Source organism: Equus przewalskii, chromosome 32 (genome assembly GCF_037783145.1).
Source record: "Equus przewalskii isolate Varuska chromosome 32, EquPr2, whole genome shotgun sequence".
NCBI classification, from domain to species: Eukaryota; Metazoa; Chordata; class Mammalia; order Perissodactyla; family Equidae; genus Equus; species Equus przewalskii.
The window spans coordinates 22,090,365-22,109,346 of record NC_091862.1 but is presented as its reverse complement, the minus strand read 5'-3'; the positions used below and the strand labels follow the sequence as shown (position 1 = coordinate 22,109,346).

Below are 18,982 nucleotides of genomic sequence, written 5' to 3'. Positions count from 1 at the left end.
CCATTAATTTGAGACTATTCTTTTCTAACATAGGCATGTAGTGCTCTAAGCTTCCCTCAAAGCACTGCTATAGTTGCACCCTAGTTATTTGGAAATATGTTTTTTCATTTCCACTCAGTTCAAAATATTGTCCAATTTCTCTTTTCATTTCTTCTTTGTCACATGGGTTACCTGGTAAAATTCACCAGGGCAATCACTGGGGCCTGGTGTTTTCTGGAAAGCTTTTGTGATGGTTGTTTCTGTTTTTTTTTTTTAAACTATTAATTTGATTTCTTTAATAAACATAGGGCTGTTCAGATAATCTATTTCTCCTTGAGTAAGTTTTGATAGTTTGTAAGTATCTTTCTAGGAATTGGCCCATTTCAATCCAAGTGATCAAATTTGTGGGCAGAGGTTATTTGCAGTATTCCCTTCTTAGCCCTGTACCACCCATGAACTCAGGAGCAACGGCCCCTCTTTCATTACTGATATTGGTAATTTATGTCTTCTTTTTTTCCTTGTTTTGTTGATTTTTTCCTATTGCTTTCCTATTTTCAATTGTGTTGACTTTTCTAATTTTTATTTACTTTCTTCTGCTTGCTTTAGATTTAATTTGCTCTTCTTTATTCAGTTTCATAAGGTGGAAACTTATGTTGTTGATTTTAAATCTTTTTTCCCAATATATGCACTTAATGCTATAAATTTCCCTCTAAGCACTGTTTTAGCTGCATCCCACACTTTTTTTTTTTTTTTTGAGGAAGATTAGCCCTGAGCTAACATCTGCCACCAATCCTCCTCTTTTTGATGAGGAAGACTGGCCCTGAGCTAACATCCGTGTCCATCTTCCTCTACTTTATATGTGGGACACCTACCACAGCATGGCTTGACAAGCAGTGCCATGTCCACACCCGGGATCTGAACTGGAGAACCCCAGGCCACTGAAGTGGAATGTGCACACTTAACCACTGCACTACCGGGCCAGCCCCCATCCCACACATTTTTATATACTGCATTTTCATTTCCTTTTATTTTAAATAATCTAAAATTTTTTGTGAGACTTCTTCTTTGACCTAGAGTTTACTTAGAAGTGTTATTTAACTTCCAAATATTTGAGAATTTTCCAGGTATCTTTCTGTTATTGATCTACAGTTTAATTCTACTGCAGTCTGAGAATGTATTTTGTATGATTTCTGTTCTTTTAAATTTAAGGTGTTCCGTATGGCCTAGAATGTGCCCCTGGGTTATCTGGAAGTGTGCTGTTCAGTTACAACATATTTTTCCAGGTATCTCTCTGTTCTAATTTAATTCCATTATGGTCAGAGAACATTCTTTATACAATTTAAATCCTTTTACATTAATTGATTTGTTTCCTTACCCAAAGTATGACTGATCTTGATAAACGTTCTGCGTGCACTGGAAAAGAATGTATTCTGCTGTTCTTGGGAAGAACGTTCTACAAACGTCAGGAAGGTCACGTTGGCTGATAGGGCTTTTCAAGTCTTCTGTATCTGCACCGATTTCCTATCTACATGGTCTGTCATCTATTAACAGAAGTGTGTTGAAATCTGACTGTAATTGTGGATTTGTCTATTTCTCCTAGTGCATACTAAAACTGTTATTAGGTGCCTATACATTTAAGATTATGTCCTCTTAGTGAATTTACCACTTTATCATTGTGAAAGAACCCTTTTAACCTTGGCAGTATTCTTTGCTCTAATTTCTACTTTAATATTAACATAGCCACTCCAGGCTTTTGAAAATTACTGTTAAAATGTATATTGTTTTCTATCCTTTAGCTTATAATCTATCTGTATATTTATATATATGAAGTGCTCTTTTTGCAGGCAGCATATAGTTACTTCTTGTTTTTTTAAAAAACTCTGACATTCTTTGCTTTTTAACCAGAGTATTTAGACCATTTATACTCAATATGATTATTGATATGGTTAGGTTGAAATGCAGCATCTTGTTATCTGTTTTGTATTTGTCCCATCTATTCTTTTTCCTTTTTTTTTTTCTGCCTTTGTTTGCACTATTTTTTCTGATTTAATTTTATCTGCTTTGGCTTACAACTCTTTGTTTTGATGTTTTAGTGGTTAACTTAGGGTTTATACTTATATGCTTATTACAACATACCTTCAAGGGATATTATACTTCTTCATATATAGTATAAAAACTTTATGATATTATATTTCAATTTTTCCCCTCCTGACCTATGTGCAATTATTGTCACACATTTTACAGGTTATAAACCCCAACTATATTGTTAATATTTTTGTTTAAACTATCAATTATCTTATTAAAAACGTTTAAATAAGAAAAATCTTATATATTTACCCAAGTGGTTACCATTTCTGGTGCTCTTTATTTCCATCTGGTATTATTTTCCTTCTTCCTAAGGGCTTCTTCTAATCTTTCTTGTAGTATGGATCTAATGGTGATAAATTATTTCAGCTTTTATACATCTGAAAAAGTTTTTATTTCACTATCTTTTTTGGAAGATATTTTCATTAGTTATAGATTTTTAGGTTGACAGGTTTTTTTTTCATTATTTTAAAGATGTTGCTCCACTGTCTTCTGGTTTGCATTGCTTTTGACAAAAACTCTGCAGTCATTTTCTGTTCCTCTAAATTTATAGTGTTTTTATTCTCTGCTTTAAAATCTTTTTCTTTATTACTGGTTTTAAATTATTTGATTATGGTATGCCTTGGTGTAATCTTCATTTTTTTTGTTCCTTGCTAGGTATTCCCTGAGCTTCTGAGATTTGTGGGCTTACTATTTTCATCAAATTTAGCAAACTTTCAGCCATCATTTCTTTAAATATTTCTTCTGTTTCCTCTCTCCTTCAGAGATTTCAATTACACATATATTTAGCTATTTATAGTTGTCCCATGGTTTACTAATGGGCTGTTTTGTTTTTTCACTTTTTGTATGTGTGTTTTATTTTGTGTAATTTCTATGGCTGTGTCTTCAAGTTCACAAAATCTTTCTGCAACATCTAGTCTGCTGTTAATCCTATCCAGTGTATTTTTCATCTCAGATGTTTATGTTGTCTCTAGAAGCTCAATATGGGTCTTTTTATAGCTTTCATGTCTCTCCTTAACAAACCTATGCTTTCCTTTACTATCTTGAACATATGGAACATAGCTATGATAACTGTTTTAATGTTTTTTAATAAATATGTTTATTAAAATATTATTTAAATGAAATCTGTTTATTAAATTTATTAACATCTTTATCAAATCTCTGTCATTTCTGAGTCTACTTCTATTGATTAATTTTTCTCTTCACTATTGAATTTTCCTGTTTTTCTGCCTATCTGGTAAATTTTGACTGAATGCTAGACAACGCATACTATCCCTTGTTAGGTGCTAGATATTTTGTATTTCTTTAAATATTCTTGAGCTTTTTTCTGAGATGGAGTTAAGCTACTAGAAACAATTTGATCCCTTAAGTCAGGAGTCTGCAAACTATAGTCAACAGCCTATTTCTGAAAATAAAGTTTTACTGGAATATAGCCATCCTTATTCACTTACATATTGTCTACGGCTGCTTTAACATTACAACGGCAGAGATTATTAGCTGCAACAGAGATCATTTGTCCTGCAAAGCCTAAAATATTTTCCATCCTGGCCCTTTACAGAAAACGTTTTATGATCCCTCTTTAATGGCTTACTTTTAAGATTTTTTAGGAAGGACCAGAGCAACCTTTAGTCTAGGGCTAATTATGCCTAAGCAAACACTCTTCTGACTACTCCATCTAAGGGCACTAGTATTACAAGGTTTTTCTACTGTGAATGGTTGGGACACATACTTCTCAGCCCTATGTGAGCTACTTTTTTCCCTTCCAGTGTTTCTTTCCCCAGCCTTGGGTAGTTCTCCTACGTGCACTAATCAGCACTCAGCTGAAGACTACAGAGGAACTCTCGGAAGATCTCCAGAACGCTCTTTGGGCAACTCTTTCTCCTCTGGTCCTCTGTCCTGCAAATTCTAGCTGCCTCAGCCTCCCTGAATTCCCAACTCTGTCACCTCAGTCCAGGGTGACCACTGGGCTGTGCTTGGGTTCCCTTCTCACACTGTGGCTTTGGGTACATCATTTGTTTCCTTCTCTCAGGATTCACTGTCTTATGCCAATTGCTGTCCAATGTTTGAAAACCTTTGTTTCATATATTTTATGCTTTGTTTTTGTTTTTTTGGCTGTTTAAGGCAAGAAAACACATCCAGTTCCTCTTACTACATCATGGATAGACATCATGGTGGAAGTCCCCTCAGTATGAAGTTCCAATTCCTTACATTTGCATTAGTGCTTTATATTTACAAATAAGTACTGACAAATCTACATGATTATTTCACCCTCTCTACATTGTTAAGATGTAGAAATTACCTAAAAGCTCAAAAAATGCAAAAAGTGACTTGTCCAGGGTCATATTATAGAGCACTCATGTCTCCTAGTCATTTCCTCTTCCACAAAAATATATAATTCTTCAAAATTTACTATATATAATAATATAAATAATAAAAGATTGTTTTCTGTATAAAATATATTATAAAAGAATTTATTACTAGTATCTCAAGTTCATAACACTGAGAAATATAGGACTAGTTAAAGGATTAATAGTTACTGAAAGTTGCAAATGGCCAGGTCTGTCACCTCCACTAATCCTCATAAGCCTCACAGCTATTATTGTTTCAATTTTACAAAAGACAAGCTGTGGCTAAGAGGGCTTCATTGACTGGCTCAGAGTCATGTACTTAGTGGCATCACAGTCAGAATTCAAGCCAGACTGTTTGTTCCCTCATTTATAGCTCTTAAAAAGAGAGCTTCCAGAACTAAACTCAGATGGAATGCTCTCAGTTCTCAGTAGTAAAATAGGATTAGGAACCGTTTACTCAAAGTATCATGATCTACTCATTTTTGACCAAATAACTTTTTTTTTTTGGCTGACGAAGATTGGCCCTGAGCTAACATGCGTTGCCACTCTTCCTCTATTTTGTATGTGGGTCTCCACCACATCATGGCCACTAACGAGTCGGGTAGGACCGCGCTCAGGAACTGAACCTGGGCTGCTGGAGTGGAGTGCACCAAACTTACCACTAGGCCATGGGGCCCATCCCTCAAAGAACTTCTAATCAAATAAGGACTGGAAAAAAAAAATGAAGTATATTCTTGAAAGAAATTTCAAACCTAGTTTTCCTCCCAGAAATACTTGGAAATAATAGATTTAAGTTGCTTTTTAATCATATTTAATCTAATTAAAGTTCTCAAATCAAGCATTCAAATTTCCTTATTGAGTTAGCTGGGAAAGCCTACAACTGACCAAATTCAGCTGAGCTTGAGTGCCAGTACTAGATTTTTCTTACCTCTAAGTATTGAAAACTTATATTCTGCTTTCTTAACATCTATTATTTATTTCCTGGCAACAAAGTTATATATACTCATTGGAGAAAATCCTGAAAATACACATTTCCTCTTTGAATTATTCTTGGTACGTTAGTTTCTTTCTAGCCATAAGAAATAAAGCTATTATCTTAAACTTCCAATTATTGCACTAAATATAAATTTATCATTTGTGTATTTCATGGAATTGCATTAATTCTAACAGCTCTATAACTGATTTTCAGGATTTCACAGGTCTATCATCATATTGCCTATAAAATGTTGGTGTTATCTCCTCCTCTAATAACTAGTTACTTTCCTGTCTCATCGCACCTGCTAGAACATATACAAACACGTTAGTAGGTAGCATGTCACCACTCCTGATGTTGGTGGAAATGCTGGTGGGTTTTGCCGTTACTAAAAAATGTGATAATGGTTGAAAACAAATATTTGGTACCAGAGTAAGGAAATATGATTCCTAAGAGATTACCAGAAATGAGTGATAAATGTTATTAAATGTTCCATGGGACTGAGTCCAAACTTAAAAAAGAAACTATTGATATGATGTAGTTTACACATAAGACTCCCTAATATTGAATCATCTTTGTGCTCTTGCGGGTAAGTCCTATTTGGTCACAGTAGATAGCTCTTTTTAAAATCTTATTTGCAGATCTTACACTGATTCTCATAACTGACAGTAAACATTTTAAAATTTTTGTATTGGCTATTAGGTTTTAATGAGGGTTATATAAGCCCCTCAAATATATCTATGTGATCTTTCTGAGCTGTGGAAGTTACGTAGCATGGAAGTAACTATTGCATGAACATTAAGAAGAATTAGTCAGTCAAACAGGTAAACTAAGTCAAAATAACTTTCTTTAGTGTCTTACACACGGAAAGTTTTACAGTTTATTTATTAGCACTTTATGGTAGTCACTTAAAATTTTCCTCTGTATCTGCTCTAATATTCTTCTTGTATCATTCATTTTTTTGTCCCCTCGTATATGGACAATTTTTGTAAGTCTTCCAAAGGCATTAATAACTTGGTGTCTTAGGTATTTTGAGATTAGAGTTCTAATAGTGGTAGTCTTATTCTTTATATTTTAATAGTGTATGCAGTCTTTCCTGTGTCATTATAGTACATGGCTGTATTTATCTTTTGTCTAATGGTCTGTTAACAGCTAAGAGGATCCATGACAAGATATGAATTCTTTCTTTATTGCCACCTCCAGTCAGAAAAACCAAAATCCCAAGGAAAACTCCAGTTGGCCTGGCTTAGATCCCACGCCCACCCCAGGATTAGGACCTGAGAAGGACAGGATACGAAGATGGCTCCAGCTTGAGTCACTTACCCATCTCTGTGGTCGGGAGGCAACAGGAGAAGAGCACGTTAGGCAAGTCAGTAACTGCCACACCCTCCCTTTGCCCAGCCCACTTTCCCACGTTTGTGAACAAAACACAAAAATTCCACCCTCATGGGGCTCATCTTCGAAAGAAGGGAGACAAACAAGTAAAATATCTATCAGATGGTGACTGAAAAATAAAATACTGAAAAGACAGGAAGTGCTGGGAGGTAAGGCACAGAGAAACAGCAGCAATTTGAACTAGACTGGTCAGGGAAGGGGTAGCTGAGGAGACGACAATTTAGCAAAGATCTGAAGGAGGTAAGAATGCAAGTCATGTGCTTATTTGTGGGGACGGTAACTGCAAAACCTGACGTAGGACCAAGAATGTTGGTGTAGCTAAAGCAGTGAGTGAGGGGAGCAGCAAAAGGTTAGGTCAGAGGTAACGGGGGGATATCATGTAGCAGCGGAACAGCCTCTGTAAAGAGAGGCTCTGCAGTCATTGGAGCAGAAAAGTAACACGATCAGACCTAGAGCTTTCAATAATTTACTGGCCGCTGTTTGGAGAACAGGTTATGGGGAGAAGCTGTAAAGCAGGGAAGCGAGTCAGAAGGCTATTTTAATAAAGAAATGATGAAGGCTTGGACCAGTACGGGAGTGGTAGAGGTGGTGAGAAGCAGTCATCTTCTGGATGTATTTAAGGTAGAGCTGACAGTGTTTCTTGACAGCTGGATGTGTAGAGGGTGAGAGACAGAAGAGATGATGATGGTGCCAAAGAGTCTGGCCTGAGCAACTGGAGGAATAGAGTTGCCCTTTACTGAGGCGAGGAAGACTACAGAAGAAGAAAGTTTGGTTGTGAGCGGAGAGGAGCTCAGCTGTAGACATGTTAGGTTTGACATGCCTATAAGACACTCAGCAGTTGGATATTTAAATTTAGAGTTCAGGAGAGAGGTTCACACTGGAAACATAAATTTGATTGTTACCAGCATATGAACGTAGTTAAAGCCTGAATGAGATTAGCAAGGGAGTGAGGGCAGAGAGAGAAACAGTCCAAGGACTGTGCCCTGGGACACCTGCGGTTTGGAGGTCAGGGCAATGAAGAGGTATCTGCAAGAAGGACTGATAAGAGTGGTCATGGCAACTGGAATGCAGCTGGGAAAACATGGACACTCAAAAGACGCTAAAGCGGGCCACGTGTTTCACAGAGAAGCATGATCAACTGCGTCAATGCTACTGACAGGTCAAGTAAGACGAGGACAGAGAACTGATTGCTGGATTTGCAAGATGGCGGTCACCGGTGACATTCAAAGCAGTTTTGGAGGAATAGTGAGAACCAAAGCCTGACTGAAATGAGATCAAGACAAAAAGTAAACACAGAAATTGTATAAAAGGAAACTGGGAAATGAAATGGAGTGGTAACTAGAGGAAATGGGAGTCGAATTTTTTTAAGTAAAGCGGGTGGGGGGGAATCTGTAATGCAGGGAAGAGAAGAAACAAAGGCTACAGAATATCCTTGAGTAAGTGAGAAGGGATGGAATCTAAGAACATAACTACAAGGTAAGCTTTAGACTGGATGTGGACAGACAGTTCATCTGGGGAGGAAGACAAGAAGCCAGAACGAAAGGTGCAGCTGCAGGTGCAGGTAGATGGGTAGACATGATGGGCGCTTATGGAAGTTCTCTTTTAGGTATTTCTATTTTATCAGTGAAAAAGGAAACAGGGTCATCATTTGAGAGGGAGAATAGGAGAAGAGGAACACGAAGTTTAAAGAGAAATATGTCTTAAATATCTTCCTGAGAATTGATTGTCCAAGTTGCCAGAAAACAGTGGGGGCCCACTGAGGTTAGCAATCAAAGAGTTAAAGTAAGACCATTGAGCATGGCTGGCTATTCTTCCCCTGCTATGTTCAGCTGGACAGATACAGGCATGAAATAGGCAGACCAAGGCTTTGGGGTTTACACAGCCAAGTACAACAAAGCAAGAAGGAGGGAGAAGGGAGGTGAATGTATGGGCGATTTTAGTGATAGGGTAGGCTATTTACTTTGAGTACGGAAGGATGTGAGATATGAGGGAAGCGTTGGGCAGCAGAAAAGTGGAATGTCTAGATGGAGTTAAACATTCGTTGGGGTGGGGGGACTGGTGGAGAATGGGATGTTTGAAATCAAGGTCATAGAGGGAAACAGTTATTGTTAATGACTAGGTCCACAACATGACCACGGGAGGACATGACTGAAAAGTTGGGGGACAAGATCACTGAAGGAGAGGAAATTAAGAAAGTGAGAAGCCAGAGTATTGAAAGGCCACCTGTGTGGGCTTAAAATCACCAAGAATTAGGACACATTACTCTTGGAGAGAAAGACAGTGAGCCAGGAACTAAATCTTCAAAGGAATGAGGAACAGTGATGTGAGAATGAGCAGATGACCACAACGAGGAATAATACATCACGCATTTTTACTTTCAAGATAATTATTTATGCTTAAGTCTATGTCAACTGTTTTAAGTTGGTTCAACAGTCCTTTTATGCTACACTTCCTCCATTCTAGCTCAAATGTCCTTACTTTCTTTTGCTATCATTGTAAAAAATGTGTAACAGATCTTGTCATTTATATCAATTTCTAAATTTCGAAGCAGTATTTCCCCAAAAACATTCCATGGAGCACTGGTCCTCTGGTATGTTTAATGAGATAGAGGTTATATTGTGAAAGGTTTGAGAAACACCATAGACCACAGGCTCTCTTACATAAACAGTTGTTGGAAATAAGTCTAATTTAATTTTAATTCAATTTTTTTCCCCAAATTTACATGACCATTGGCCTCTTTCCTATATAACATCAGTTAATATCAAAAGGAATGAATATACCAGGGCATATACTTTGCAGAAGACTATATTAGAGGTGTGTGTCTTCCTAGTGGCCTCAAAATAGGTGAAACAAAACCCACTAGAACAAGATTCAAGATATCAATTTCAATACCTACCGTCAGAAAACGCAAATTTCCATTATGCTACTTCGTAACAATATTATCCTCCATTGCTACCATGATGGACAGCAAAGCCATCTTCACTTTCTCTGGTCAAAACTGTTTGCTCAAATCTCCCCATTATCAGCATTTGGATTTTATTGAATTAAAAAAAAAAACACAACTCCCCATTACTAAAACAGGAGTTGTAAGTTTTTATCAATATACTACAAAGAAAAAATTATGGGGCAGAAATATAGCTACTCCAAATGACAAAATGGGAATGAAGCCAAATTCTCCCAATCTGGAATCCTCCCCTCATTTCACCTAATTGCCAGATTTTCACAGACAAATGAAAGGGAACTCATTTTCCCTCACTAGTCAAGTGGCTCACACTAGTGGCTTTCTCCCAGGATATTGGGTCTCTCTTACCATCTGTCACAGAGATGTTCTGGGTGAAGACTGTGATGTCCCACAGGATGGATGTATATACAACCTCAGCTCCACAGACGGCACTTTGCTCCCACCAATCATAACCCTGTTAGGAAGTCACGCCAAAGAAACAGATGGCCCTAGCCCAAGATGTGTAATTCAAACTTCCTCAAAATAACTATGTATCATCTAATGGTATCAGAAAAGTGAAACAGACCTTAAAATAATATAAGCAACAAATAATTAAAAAGTTTTGCTCTAACTTCTCTAGAAAAGTACTCTCATGTAACTACAAAATACAAAATGTTGGGGGCGGAGAATAAAAAAATTTAAATATCAACTTACAAAAGCCAATGATGACTATGTTGTCAATCAGGCGGGAACAACCTAAAAACAAAAATAAAAATTATTTACTAGTTTTATCTAATAGTTGCCCATGCATTTGTTTGATAGTAATTTTATGGAGATAATTGCAGATTCACATGTGGTTTTAAGAGAGATCTTGAGTACCCCTTAGTTTCGCCCAATAGTAACATTTCACAAAACTAAAGTACAATCAGTATATTTATATTAATACAACCCACTCGTCGTTTGAGATTTCCCCAGTTTCATTGTACTAGATTGTGTGTATTTAGTTCTACAGAATTTTATCACCTGTAGGCTCACATATCCACCACCACAGTCAAGTCACTGAACACTCCTCATCACCAGAAGGATCCCTGATGTTGCCCTTTGACAAGCACACCCACCTCCATCCCCACAACCCCCCTTCTGTCCCTAACCCCTTGCCTATCTATTTTTAACACTAAAATAATAATATCAATTTTCAGACAATAACTATCTTACTAAATAACTTACATAAGAGACTACTACCTAGTTATGTGTCAAATCACAAAGAATTCTATTTTGCTGCATTAAAGAATAAGTTTAAGGAACAAATTCTCTGGAAGGCAGCTTTTTCCATGTTGTTACCATAACAAAGATTACTCACTTCAAAAATCAAAAGGTAAAAAGCAAGCTCAAAGTATCATCTAAACTCACAAATTCTGTATTTTCAATATATATTTTAAAAGACTTTATTATTTTAGAGTTTTACTTTTACAGCAAAATTGAGAGGAATATATATTCCCTGAGCTAACATCTGTGCCAATCTAGCTCTATTTTGCATGTGGGATGCCACCATAGTATGGCTTGATGAGCAGCGCATAGGTCCGAACCCAGGATCTGAACCTGTGAACCTTGGGCCACCAAAGCAGAGTGCATGAACTTGACCGCTACACCAGCAGGCTGGCCCCAAGAGGAAAGTGTTTTTAATTTCAAATTCCACTTGTTCATTGCTGGTATACAGGAAAGCAATTCACTTTTGTATACTAACCTTGTATTCTACAACCTTACTATAATACCTATTAGTTCCAGGAGTATTTGTCAATTCTTTTGGATTTTCTACATAGATGATCACGTCATCTGTGAACAAGGACAGTTTTACTTCTTCCTTCCCAATCTATATTCCTTTTATTTTCTTGTCTTATTGCATTAGCTAGGACTTCAAGTATGATGCTGTAAAGGAGTGATGAGAGGGGACATTCTTGCCTTGTTTGTGATTTTAACAGGAAAGCTTCTACTTTCTCATCAGTAAGTATGATGTTAGCTGTAAGGTTTTTGTAGATATTCTTTACCAAGTTGAGGAAGTTCCCCTCTATTCCTAGTTTCCTAAGTTTTTTTTTTTAAATCATGAATGGGTGTTGGATTTTGTCAAATGCTTTTTCTGCATCTATTGATATGATCATGCAATTTTTCTTCTTTAGCCTGTTGATATGATGGATTACATTAACTGATTTTCGAATCAAGAACCAGCCTTGCATACTTGGGATAAATCCCACTTGGCATGGTGTATAATTCTTTTTATACATTCTTGGATTCAATTTGCTAATATTTTGTGAAGATTTTTTAATCTAAGTTCATGAGAGATATTGATCTGTAGTTTTCTTTTCTTTTTAATGTCTTTGTTTTTGGTATTAGGTTAATGCTGACCTCATAGGATAAGATAGGAACTATTCCCTCTGCTTCTATCCTCTGAAAGTGACTGTAGAGAACTGGCATAATTTCTTCTTTAAATGTTTGGCAGAATTCACCAGTAAACACATCTGGGCCTGGTGCTTTTTGTTTTGGAAGGTAACTATTTGATTTATTTAATAGATAGAGGCCTAATCAGATAGTCTATTTCTTCTTGTGTGTTTTGAAAGACTGTGTCTTTCAAAGAGTTGGTCCATTTCATCTAAGATAGCAAATTTGTGTTCACATTATTCCCTTTCCTTTTAACATCCAAGGGATCAGAAGTGATGTCCTTTTATTTTTGATATTAGTAATTGTACACTCCCTCTTCTTTCCTTAGTTAGCCTCACTAGAGGCTTATCAATTTTATTGATCTTTTCAAATAACCAGCTTTTGGTTTCATTGCTTTTCTCAATTGATTTCCTATTTTCAATCTCACTGATCTCTGTTCTAATTTGTATTACTTCTTCTGCTTACTTTAGTTTTAGTTTCCTCTTCTTTTTCTAGTTTCCTAAAGTGGAAACTTGATTATTGATTTCAGATCTTTCTTCCTTTCTAATATACACATTTGATACTCAGATTTCCCTATAAGTACTGCTTTCTCTGCATCCAACACATTTTGATAAGTTATGCTTTCATTTTTAGTTAAAAGTATTTTTAAATTCATCCTGGGATTTCTTCTTTGACCTATGTGTTATTTGTAGGTGTGTCAATTCATCTCCACATATTTTGACATTTTCCAGTTGTCTATTGTTGATTTTTGTTTAATTACAATGTGTTGTGAGAGCACACATTGTATGATTGCTATCTCTTTAAATTTGTTAAGGTGTGTTTATGGCCCAGAATGTGGTCTATCTTGGTGAATGTTCCATGTGAGCTTGAGAAGAACGTATATTCTTTTTTTTGGGTGGGGGGTCTTTTTTTTTAATTTTTGATTCTTTTTTTATTGCAGTAATAGTGGTTTATAACATTATATAAATTTCAAGTGTACATTGTCATATACTTTGATTTCTGTGTAGATTACAACACGTTCACCACCCAAAGACTAATTACCATCCATCACCACACACATGTGCCTAATTACCCCTTTCTCTCTCCCTCTCCCCCCTTCCCCTCTGGTAACCACCAATCTAAGCTCTGTTGATGTGTGTTTGTCGTTTTTACCTTCTGAGTGAAGAAGAATGTATATTCTGCTCTTGTTGGATAAAGTAGTCTATAGATGTCAATTATATCTAGTTGATTGATGGATGTTGTTATATTCAACTATGTCGTTATTGATTTTCTGCCTGCTGGATCCATTTCTGATAGAGAGTATTTTCAATATTTTTCTAACAAGCAACCTTTGAGTGCTTACCGTGATATTATCTAGGAATGTTATATTTAGTATCTGATTTAATCCTCATAACAACCCTATGAGGTATGCACCAATATTATCCCTTTTTGACCCATAAGGAAAGGCAGGCACCAAGAGGTTTAGTAAGTTGCCCAAGGTCACACAACTAACAAATGGCTGATCATGACACCTGGATCAAGGGTTTTAGCATCTGGGTTGTACTTTTCTTCAAAGAAACCTATGATGATGAAATCAAGTCGTTTTGTGTTACCACTGGTTTCTACGACGAACAGTGAAAGTCTTCCCAGTGAGTCTTGGTGAGTAACAGTGGTTACTCCTAAGCACTAACGGCCCTCTTCCTCACTCTATTGCCAAACACAGTCACCCTGGCGTACACAGAGCAAGCACAATACTTACATCACTCTTCAGCGGTTCTTCATCCTAAAACATTCCACAAAATTGGCTGAATTTTTCATGTTTGTTTTGTTTGCATGTCACCACAGCTATAACACCTATGCTCATGTTCACTGTTTTTCTTAAATTGTTAAATTCTTAGAGGATAGGGACTATATCTGTACACCTAGGCTTGCACATAGCCCCGCACAAAGACCAAGAAACACTTTTGAAGAGCACAGTCTCAATAAAGACAATGGCATGTTAGCTCCTCTTTACCAGAGTTTCTGGTTTCCAGGAACCTGGATCCTGACATGGAAGGGAATCAAGACCTCACTGAAAGGCAGGACCCAGCATCAGGGACTATTGTGGGCACCTTCCTTTAAATTTCATTTACCTGCCAGGAAGATGATATAGCTTATTAACCTATATTAAAGGACTTCAAAATTCTAGGATATAAAAAACTAACCATAACTGTCTTAGATCAGGAAACAAATTATAGACTGGAGCACTTAAACAATAAACATTTATTTCTCACAGTTCTGGAGGCTGGAAGTCTGAGATCACAGTGCCAGCATGGTTGGGCTCCTGCTAAGGACCCTCTTCAGGGCTGCACACTGCTGTCTTCTTGTTGTAGCCTCACGTGGTGGAAAAACAACTAGCTTCGCCAGCTCTCTGGCCTCTTCTTCTAAGGGCACTAATCCCATTCATGAAGGCTCCACCCTCATGACCTAATTATCTCCCAAAGACCCCACTTTACATATCATCACAGTAGGGGGAAGGATTTCAACATATGAATTTGGGGAGGACATAAACATTCAGTCCACTGTGATGACCATACAGAGATGAAGACAAGCCAGTCACTCTCTACAAACTGCCACACCGAAACCCACAAGAGTTGGGGGGAAAAGTCAGGGTAGACTACTCAAAACCCATGCACTTTTGTAACCAGAGCGCTAACCAAACAATAATGGGTACCATGGAGATAACTTGGACAGCCCAGGTAGGCAGCTCAGGGTGACTGGAAAGTGTCTCAGGGGATATTAAAAATGAGGAGAAACAATAGAGTAGAATGTCTACCGCAGGAGAAACGGGGGAGGGATGGCTCAGAGATGGGGTCTCACTGTGAGGAGGCTGACTTCATGTTAACTCTGTCAGCTCAGACTCAGGTGGCTTCTAGAGCCTACTCAACAACTCCAGAACACCTCCCCACTCTTGTTATCCCCGGGGCATATGTTCCCAGACCCCCAGTGGATGCCTGAAACCCCAGATAGTACCAAACCTTATACATACTATGTTTTTTCCTATTGTACATACATATTTGAGGTGCGACAGCAAAACTAGCATGAATTTTTTTCCTTCTTCACAGTTTCACAGATAGAAGATTCATTCTTACCATAGGTCTTAGCAACCTCAGCATACGTTTTTTTCTTTCCTTATTAAGAACTGTCACCTTTTCACTTAAAGGACGCACTTTATGGTTTCTCTTTGACGTATTCAAATTGCCAGCATCACTACTCTTGCACTTTGGGGCCATTATTAAGTAAGACAAGGGTTACTTGAACACAAGCACTGCAATACCATGACAGTCAATCAGATAGCTGAGACGGCTACTACGTGACTAACGGGCAGGAAGTGTACACAGTGTGGATATACTGGACAAAGGGATGATTCACGTCCCAGGTGGAACGGAGGAGAACAGCGCAAGATTTTATCACACTACTCAGAATGGTGCACAATTTAAAGTGTGTGAATTGTTTATTTCTGGAATTTTCCATTTAATATTTTCAGACTGTGGCTGACTGCAGGTAAACAAAACTTCGGAAAGCGAAACCACAGATAAGAGGGGACCACTGTACGTACATTTCTCGGCTAACACGTCCTCTTCATGCTTCATTGGGGGAAAGAAAAAAGCTATTGGATAGAGCATGTCCTCTTTCTAACACCAAATCCATAGACTTCCTTTCCTAGCACCAAAGGTCAACCCCACGTCTCCATTCAGTTTCCTCCACAATATCATCCTTTCCCTTTCTACTAGAGAAACTTCTCAAGATACAGCCATGCTCTGATACTTACCAACCTTTAATAAACTAAACCTGCATTGACCTCCATCACCCCTCCAGCTCTCACTATATTCCCAGACCAACTTCTGAAAAGAACTGGAAATTCAGATAATCCCCATTTCCTTACCTCCTATTCAGTTTCCAACCCATTCCCCTGGCTCTTATCTCCACCACTCTATCAAAGGATCCTTATCAAGGTCATCAAACAATTCTTATTATCCTCATTTAAAAAATCAGGACGCTGAAGCTCGAGAGAGATTACTAGGTTGAGATTGTAAAGACACACCTTCCCTTGGAGATAAGCGAGAGCCCAGAGCTTTCCTAAAACACTCTTTTCAGGATATCAGACTAAGGACTTCATCTTCCAGGGACCCACCTCCTTGTTCCCTTATGCCACCCTCCCTGCATTAAATCTCACTTACTCCTTGGTATATCTCATCGTTTTTCATCACTTTTAATTGAGAAAAAGGACTTCGCTTGACCGATGAATATTTTCTGCGTAGATCGCTTGGTGTATATTATGAGTTATATCAACCCAAGAATACAACTCTTTGTACAAATAAGAATATTTTGGCTGAGAAAGAATAAAACCTTTCCCAGTATCAGACAGTTAAGAAGAAGTAGAGCCAGCATTTGACCTGATCACCTGAATTCTGCACCCCAGGCTGCCTGCCCTTCATGATGGTTAGATCTCATGGTCTCTGAGTAGTTCCTATCACATGGTAACAAGGTAAAGGTATCACTCAGAGAGATGCGACATAGTTCCAATACCTCCACGACGTCAGAAAACTTAGGATGGATGCAAATTTGCTATGAGCTAACACAGAAGAAACTAACTTACATATCACAATGGGACTTTATAATGAGAATTATAAATGTCAAGGCGTGATACTCAACCTTGGTGACCAGGGCATTTTCCCTCCCTTGCTCTACCTAGGAGGCTAAATGAGGAAGCTCAAGCAAAGTATGGTACAGACCTGTGTGCTCACCTATATCCTATTCTCATTTTCTAGACTCACTTGCTCAGTACTGCCCTTAAACCTGGGCAAAGGGAGTTTGTAGCAAACCCTTCCCTCTAGAGTGAGAAGTCCAAGGGTCTAAGGGGACATATCCACCCAGGCCCAGACGCCCCTCCCAGACTATGCTCCAGGTTTCTGGAACCATGGAATTCCTTGTCCAAAGAGCTTCAAGCCTATTACCAGGTACTGCATAGCCCTTTTCCCCAGACTTGTGAGGGTTTTCCTTTTTTTTTTTTTTTTTGCTGTGAAAGATTTGCCCAGAGCTAACATCTGTTGCTAATCTTTCTTTCTTTCTCCCCAAAGTCCCAGTACACAGTTGTATATTCTAGTTGTAAATCCTTCTAGTTCTTCGATGTGAGCCACCACCACTGCATGGCTACTGACAGACAAGTGACGTGGTTTCACACCCAGGAACCGAACCTGGGCTGCCAAAGCGGAGAGCATGGAACTTCAATTACTAGACCATCAGGGCTGGCTCCCCAGACCCATGTTTTTGAGGACACCACCAGGCCACTGTCTATGCAGCCATGGGCCCAAGAGGTGACCAAGGCATTGTTGTTTGCAGGGGTGTGAACACAGGTCAAATGCATGCTCTTTATGGTGCAGAATTGGGCTTGGAACATGAAGAGAAGGGAAGATGGACCAGCTCTCCCTATGCTGCCAGGTTCTCGAAGTGCAGAAATCTCAAGACTCCAAGAATTCCACATTCAAACCTGGTTTCCAGGTCATATGAGATAAATTGCTCAAGGAATGATAAGAGTATATTTTCAGAGTTAATTAGCTTAACTTATAAATTCCAACTATTTACATGTACAGTCCAAATCCTTCAGTCTATATTCTGACTTGAACTTCTCACCCCCTTATAGTTAGGCAGGCACATGACTAGTTCTAGGCTGCTAATAAACAGTTAATTACTAATGTAAGACGATTTAATATTCTCTTTCCCTACAATGGCAATGGAGAAAGCCACCTATTCCAGAAAGCACATAGCTACCAGTTGGTGGCATCCATAGGCCTGAGTCTGTCTGTAAGAAGCAGAGTCTCCTGCAAATCCACAATGGATGTTTAGTGTCAGCAAAAAAATGAACTATTCTTCTGTGAGGCCACTGAGGTTTGGGGGGGGGGGGGGCTTGTTAACACAGCATCACATTAGCCCAACCTGACTGCACAGAAACTGGTACCAGAAGTAGGATGCTTCTCTAGGAAAAATCTAAACTATATGACCTTGGTTTAGTGGTCAGGAAGCAGTCAGGAAGCTGATCTTAAGGGCTAGAAAGATAGTGATGTACTTTATACAGTGGAAACATATCTGGTAAAGCATTTGATCTGGTACCTCAGGAGGCAGATCTCTGCCTAATGAACTTGCAGCTCTAGAAGAGGTAAGAAAACAAAGCATTTGAAGTGTGCATTGGTTATTATTGGCCGCATTTGGCAAGAGTCAAGAAAGAGATGAGCTCAGAAAAGAACTATCCAGTTTTCAAGAAGTGAAGGAGAATGGAGAAGTTCCAGACAATTCAGATTTGCAGCGTTACAAGAACTAACTACTTCTCAACTCCCATACTAACAGTTAAAGACTGGGAAAATATTTTTCTTTTAATTAAACTGACTCAGGACAAGAATAGATAATGTATCCATTAAATCATTTTACCCGGATAAAATGACTGAGGAAAAAGAGCAGATTAAGGGTAAAGTTTTCCAACAGAGGCCAACTAGTCCCAAAATACTTTTCTTTAGGTTCAGAAAGAGAGCTATATTAGTGAGAATGCAGATCAATGTAGCAGATCTGAGAACCAGGTCTCAAAACAAAAGAAAAAGAGGCTGGCCTGGTGGTACAGCAGTTAAGTTCACACATTCAGCTTCGGCAGCCAGGGGTTCACCGGTTTGGATCCCAGGTGCAGACCTACACACCGCTTGTCAAGCCATGCTGTGGCAGGTGTCCCACATATAAAGCAGAGGAAGATGGGCATGGTTATTAGTTCAGGGTCAGTCTTCCTCAGCAAAAAAGAGGAGGAGTGGCAGCAGATGTTAGCTC

The 18,982-nt window shown here is 38.3% G+C and overlaps 1 protein-coding gene across 8 annotated transcripts in view; it reads right to left on the bottom strand.

Annotated features, from left to right (window-relative positions):
* The window catches only part of PLAGL1 (PLAG1 like zinc finger 1), an 82,718-nt gene that overhangs the window by 36,890 nt on the left and 26,846 nt on the right, over positions 1-18,982 (bottom strand). For 6 of the 8 annotated variants that reach the window (XM_008531561.2, XM_070603208.1, XM_070603210.1 and 3 more), the window contains one exon: positions 10,436-10,477. The gene's annotated coding sequence lies outside the window, so the exon portion shown is untranslated. Of the gene's footprint in view, positions 1-10,090; positions 10,197-10,435; positions 10,478-18,982 lie in introns of those variants that run through there. The other 2 variants (XM_008531580.2, XM_070603211.1) reach the window with 1 other exon arrangement.